At 43.0% G+C, this 7034-nt stretch overlaps 1 long non-coding RNA gene across 1 annotated transcript; it reads left to right on the top strand.

Annotated features, from left to right (window-relative positions):
* On the top strand, positions 1295-5498 carry LOC110430307. Its single transcript, XR_002447650.1, has 4 exons — positions 1295-1931; positions 2080-2772; positions 3773-4486; positions 5200-5498. It is a non-coding gene; the product is annotated as an uncharacterized LOC110430307 (long non-coding RNA).

The raw sequence follows: 7034 nt of genomic DNA, 5'->3' as shown, positions 1-7034 counted from the left end.
GAAGTGCTCCATTGTGTGTATAGAAACTTATGCACACAAGCATAAGAACACTAAATTCAACAAACAAAATGCAAAAATCCTTGGCCGCATCGTGCCGCTCCTTTGCTATCTTCCATCGAACCGACCACCACCACTGATTCGCACTAGCGCCGACGCTATGAACTACACGCCACCAACCGCCACCGCTGCTTCATACTAGCACCGCGGTCGTGGACTACATCATGCAGTGGACTTGCCACCAGAATGGTTCTGAATGTGTAAAATCTTAACATCAAGCATATAACCCACGAAGCATAAAGATCCAAAAGTCAATTGCACAAAAACATATTCATTGCACATAATATCAAGAAAAATGCATAAAAAATGCCACCTCTTCGGCACCTCTTCGACGACCACCTCAAGGCGTCGCCGCCTGACGTGGCCTGTCCGCCACTGGATCCTCCGCGATGTCGTGTCGGCACTGCTGTACCTGCACGAAGGGTGGGAGAGCGTCGTCCTCCACCGCGATGTTAAGGCCAGCAACGTGCTCCTCGACGCCAACATGTCAGCGCGGCTCGGCGACTTCGGGCTCGCCAAGCTCCACGAGCGCGGGGCCAACCCGAGCACGACGCGCGTGTGGCCTTCCTGTTTGTCTCCACCGCCTTCCACCGCCCGCAGCTCTGGCCCAGCTGCTCGCCCCGCGCCGCCGCGGTTGTCCTCCCGCCCCGCGCCGCTGCTGGACCCTCGTCGTCCTGGGAGGAGGGCGAGGAGGCGCGGTGGCTCCGCAAGGAGCAGCGATGGCTCCGCAAGGAGTCGCGCGGGCGCGCCAAGCGCGAGGCGCTCCTCGCCGAGGTCGCCGCGTTGTGGCTCCGCCTCTGCGCGCTCAAGGATGTAGGCATCACAGGAGCCGGAAGTGGTGATGTCGCGCCGGGGAAGTGGTGATGTCGCGCCGCCGCGGGTCGAGGCCAGGGATTGGGGCGGCGCCTGTTGAGGGTGGCGGCCAGGTGAGGGGAAGAGTGGGATTAGGGTTTTGAAGAATATATATAGGGCTTGGGAAGGTGGGCCGATGGATAGGCCAGTGGGCTGGTGGGTTGGTGGAACCAGAAAACACAGATTTGGGTTAGGGCTTCCACTAATTATTAGAAGCCCTATGCTCTCAATAGTATACCTATATATATATATATAGGTATACTATTAGGAGCATACCTATATATATATATAGGTATACTATTAGGAGCTTAGGGCTTTCAATAGATATAGGAAGCCCGAATCCAAACAGCCAAGCTGGTTCCAGCGAACCAGCTGCAGGGCCACTCCAATATGGTAAGACCAGGCGCCCCACCGCAACCCAAAGGTTGCGGGTTCAAATGGGAGGCACCCAGGCTGCGTCGAGATTTAGAAAAAAAAAGAAAATCCTCCTCTCTCGTGCGACCTCTCCACGGTGGCGGCGCCCCACCCTGCTCCACCGGCGGACACGGCGCCTCCTCCATCCCATGGTGCCGGCTCCCCTCCCCTGCAACCACTCCAAGGACATCCAGGAACATGGTGGCAGTGTTGCTCGCTTGGATCTTGGGCGCAGCATCGTCCTGTGGTGGATCCAGAAGAAGAGGCAGCGACGCCCTCCTCGGCCTCCCCTTCACCGGCGCCAAGGAGGCTCGTGGTGTGAGGCCCATGGACCTCGTGCCCAGATCTGGGATGCCCCAGAGACAGCCTCCTCTCCACCCCGACCAGACCAGAGACGGCGTCCTCTCCCCGCCCCCCATGGCTAGTGGCGGCAGCTTCCACATCGCCGCTGCGGCGAGGTCGTCTCCCTTCCCTGACATGATGTGGTGATGTAGCAGTGTGCATGCATTGGCAAGGCCCTGCTCGTGGAGCAGTGGCGCTCCCTCATGGAGAAGACGCCGCACATCTACTTCGCCTTCGATGGCGCCGAGGCCTTCCCTAGGGAACAGGTTTCCAACTCCTATTCACTTCCCTGCTCCATCCAATACAAGTTACAGAAATTAGAATCAGTGCCTAATCCTATTTCTATGATATGCATCTTGCTTCCTCTTTCATTTTTTTTCTCTGACTTTTATTTTTCCATCATTTGGGCCACAGATTGGCAGATTGGCGAGGTCGTCAAACAGCTGGCCAGGGAGGCCACGACGGTGGTGGAGCTTTTGCGAGCTGCATTAATTCAGTTTACTTATTTATTTAGTAACATGCATAAAAATGGTTCCTGGTATTTGTGCACTCTAATTTAGGTAGCCATAATGTGGCAAGACAACTCATTGCCTTCATTGGATGAACTAGTTGTCCTATCCCATGCTTTGGATTTTGATTTATATACTTGCAACACCTGAATGGTCCGTGACTTTTTAATTAATGTAGCTGATATTAATTTCACTAATAGGTTTCTATGCTTGACAAGTTAGATTTATATGCTATGTTGTTATGATTTTTGCATTTATGTAGATGACATTAGTTTCATGAATAGCTTTTATGCAACTGCTAAAACATGTGTATATGGCATTCTTGCCGCTGTAAGGTTTGTGCACGTACTAAAACTTCTTTTATATGCCTTTCTTTGCCACTGTCATTTTTGTGCACTGCTCAAATATGTTTCTATGCCTTTGCTGTGATGTAGGATGGTTGGAAGGATTCCTCTCTATTTGTGAGAGGTCAACGGTGTTATGGATCTTCCTCCTCACTTTAGCATGCTGACCTTTCTCCTCTCTACAACACGGCGAGCAGCATACTCATCCTCATCTAACGGAGGAGTAGGGTGTGTTGTAGCAGCGAGATCCAACAGTTGGGTGAATTGTATACTAACATACTAGTTTCTATGCATGGTGGAACTGTGGTTTTCAAAGTTGCTGGGTGATTTGTATGCATAGATGCATTGCTCAGATGTCCAATATGATCCTCCTGTATTTTAATCCTAGCAGTAGATACAAAGATCCATGTTTGTGGTTTGTGCATAATTCATCTTCATTGTTTTGTTTGTAGATTTTTTAGTTATTATGCATGTGTGCATAAGTTTCTATGCATGGCTAAACTATAGCTTGATATGTATTACATATATTGTTACAACAAATTACTCTACACTGTTGGAGCAATTAATTGTGCACTTCTATACGGTTATATATATAGTTGGAGTACTTTTTTATGCAAAGTTCATGATTCTATACATAATTTTCTATGCATAGCAATTGATTGGCGAGATGACTAAATAAAATAATGGTTTTTGTATATTGTTTTTATGTACTTTGATTTTTTATTTCTATGCTTCTTGAGCCAACCATATAATCAAGAAATCATTTGGAATTGTATATATATTGTTGGAGCATATTTTATATATTATTTGGAGCATGGATTCGAGTTCATTACTTTTTGTGTTGTTTTTTTTTCTCGTAATTATAGTCACAAAATTTCTATAACTTTTCTGCTAGTTACTTTTTATTGATTAATATGACTGCTGTTGGAAAGTTCTCCAATTTATCCAAATTGTTTCACTGTACATGCACTTTTTATTTGTTTTCCAACCCATTTGGAGTACTACCCATGTTGAATGGGAGTGAGTTGGGTTATCGTAAAGCATATCCAAATTGCTAAAAACAAGTTTCTATGCTGTTCTATACGCCTTTCGTGCCACTGTAAGGTTTCTATACATGCTAAAACATATTTCTATATGGTATAAAAAATGTTTCTATGCCAGTTTTGTTCAAAAAAAATATTTTTCTTGCTTTCCTTTGGTTACTATGTTTGCATGCATAATTTTTAGTTTTGATTTGGCGTGTTTTTTTGCCAGCAAATCGGAAGACAACCAGCCTACTGGAGAACAGGACTACTGCCATGGTGTTGATGAGCTTCTAGATGAGGACACATCCAGCACGGCGGCCAGAAGTGACACTAGTATGTTTGGAATCCTCGACTTTGCAATTGATTTTTATTTCTATGCTTAAAGTCAACCGTATAAGCAAGCAGGATTTGGTTTTTGCTTGAACGAGAATGGTTTCTATGCATCCACTCGGCGATTTAGGGGGAGCATGCTAGGCCTGCTCGTGAGCTCCCTTTGAAGTGCGGAATTGGAGATGCTGCTAGCCTATTGTTCGATAGATGCCTAGAAATATGGTTTTTAGTATTTTCATGTCATATTTTTATGATTTGTGAGAGTGGTATCCATGCTTATATGACAAAAGGTCTGCATGAAATGAAGAGCTACCAAAGTAGGCAAGCAAGATTTCTACGTGGTTGATTTTGAGTTTTTATGCATCTCCTTGATATATGTCTTTCTTTTGCTGATATAAGGTTTATGCGCCTACTAAATCATGTTTCTATGTCTATCTTGCTCAAGTTCATATGCCTTCTCCTGCTAAAACATGTTCCTATGCCTGTCTTGCTGTCTAAACGAATTACCCGTTATTTGTGAAACTGCATGTATGAGTGTGGTGCGAATGGGTGGTGGTGGATGGTGGTGTGGACAACAGCAATGGCGTGACGCGGTCAAGGATGTCTTCCACAGGTCTTGAGCCATAGTTTCTATGCCATGGATTTATATGTTTTGATTCGATTTTAGTCTCTATGCAATGTTCCAAAATTTGAATCATGCAACCAGTGATTTTGTCCATTGTGCTTTCTATATGCAGGCAACCAGTGATTTTATGCAATTCATGCATTTTCATGCACTTTTGAATTTTGGATACATTTCTAGCTGATACTTGGTATACACTGTCGGTATATATTTCTATACATTATTGACACATAATTCGATACATTGTTGGAGCAGTTGCTATGTGGTTTTTATGTGGTAACAAATTTAATCTTTATGCATTTAACTACTAATTTCTATACATGTGCCAAAAATATTTCTGCGCAGCTTACTGATTCTATGAATCTGATCGCCCATTACATGCTATTTTTAAAAAATTAGAGAAAATGAGACCGTATTCATCTTTTACGTGTGTGATCTCCATGTTCTATGTATTGTTCCCATGTTAATTATACACCCCTAGTGATATCAGTGGAGGTAATTACAGTTGTCTACGGAGGATGCCCATCTTGTGGAGAGGTTTTATGCGATCACAAAATTAACTTTTATTTATTGAGCCACTAATTTCTATGCAATGCCGGCAAAACTTTTCTATGCATATTGTAAGAAACATGTTTCTATGCCTTACTTTTGTAAGGTTTCTTCTCCTACTAAAACATGTTTCTATTGCCTTTGTTGTGATGTAGGATGGTTAAAATAGATTCCTCTATTTGGTGGGAGGTCAATGGTGGCTTTGTTGTGATGTAGCATGGTTGGAAGGATTTCTTTCCATTTGGTGTGAGAGGTCAATGGTGCCTCAGACATATGACATGGCTTGTGATGTCCACGACTCGTGGCGGTGGCGTCGTGTGATCTTAATATAGTTGATTGGTTAATGTAAAAAGTTAGTTTTCCATGATGTATTTATATGCTTGGATGAGATGAGCAAAACTTTGTTTCTATGTAACCTCGGTTGGTTTTTAATATGTTGTTGACTCGGTTTCTATGCGTTGTTCCTCTGTTAAATAAATATCCCCTGGTGGAAAGTATGGTGTGGGTATGAGCGGCTATGGTTGTGGTTACGATCCTCTTCAATAGTGGGAAGGGTTTTATGTGTTTCTATACATTGTTTCCTATATTACTTATGCATCCCCTCTAGAAAGCAATATGTGGTTGGACGCGGTCACGATTGTTCAAATCAATAATATGCAGAAGGGAGGGTTTTTACGCGACAATGAAATTATTCTTATTCATCAAACCACTAATTTCTATGCAACAATGGCGCCAAAAACTTTTTTACGTATTTTGACTATTGATTCTATGCATCTAATCGTTATCACGTGCCATGATTCAAATTTTAAATTTTAATTTTGTTTCAAAAATATTCAAAGTGGATCTTGAATCGTGCATAAAAATGTCAGGAGTTCAATGATCAAAACCATTTTAAAATTGAAAGCTCCATCGAGGAATTATCGTGGAAAAATAGAAGAGAATACAATGGAAGACGCATACATGTATCAGCATGTGTCAGCGCGTGTCAGCCTCTGTCAGGTGTAGTTAGGTGGAACAGGTGGAACGTCTAACTCGCAGAAAGGTTTTTACGCAATAACGAATTAGTTTTAATTCATCCATCAACTAATTTCTATGCAACATTGCGACCAAAACTTTTCTATGCAGCTTTACCTATATTTTTATGCATCCGATTGACAGGGTCCACTACAGTCCCCATCTGCTGTGCGTGTCAGCTCAGTTGACCTGAATGGTGGACTGAGTGGCATTGGTTGAATGTCTGGGGTCCCCCACTTGTGCGCAGGCAGGGGCTAGGTGGGGGTGTTGGTTGGGGCTTCCAATAAGTATTTGTAGCCCAGGGCTCCCAATATACCAGTATCAAGATGCGTAAAAACGTTTTTACGTCGATGTTGCATAGAAATTAGTTGTTGGGTGAATAAAAATTAATTTTGTTATCGCATAAAAACTTCTCTGCGAGATAGATATTCCACGAAACAACCGTAATTGCCTCCAACAATATTATGCTCCTCACTATAGGGTGTATAACTAACATAGGAACAATTCATAAAACATAGAGACTGGACGTGTAAAAATATGGAGATGATCTCGTCTTCCTCTAAACTTTGACTTTTGAATCATGGTATGTGATGGCCGTTTGGATGCATAAAATCAATAGCCAAGATGCACAGAAAGTTTTTGATGCTGACGTTATATAGAAGTTAGTGGTTGGATGAATAAAAATTAATTTTGTTACCATCTAAAGCCGCGAGATGGACATTTCATCTGACACAACCGGGATTTGAATCATGGCACGTGATGACGATTAGATGCATAGAATCAAATAGTCAAAATGCGTAGAAAAGTTTTTTGCGCTAACGTTGCATATAAATTAGTGGTTTGGTGAATAAGAATAATTTTATTGTCGCGTAAAAACCCTCCCTTCTGCATATTATTAATTTGAAAAATCGTGACCGCGTCCAACCACACCTTGCATTCTAGAGAGGATGCATAAGTAATATAGGAAACGATGTAT

Source organism: Sorghum bicolor, chromosome 9, assembly GCF_000003195.3.
Source record: "Sorghum bicolor cultivar BTx623 chromosome 9, Sorghum_bicolor_NCBIv3, whole genome shotgun sequence".
In the NCBI taxonomy this organism is placed as follows: Eukaryota; Viridiplantae; Streptophyta; class Magnoliopsida; order Poales; family Poaceae; genus Sorghum; species Sorghum bicolor.
Note: the sequence above shows the minus strand (reverse complement) of the source record. Positions and strands in the feature narration are given on the sequence as shown.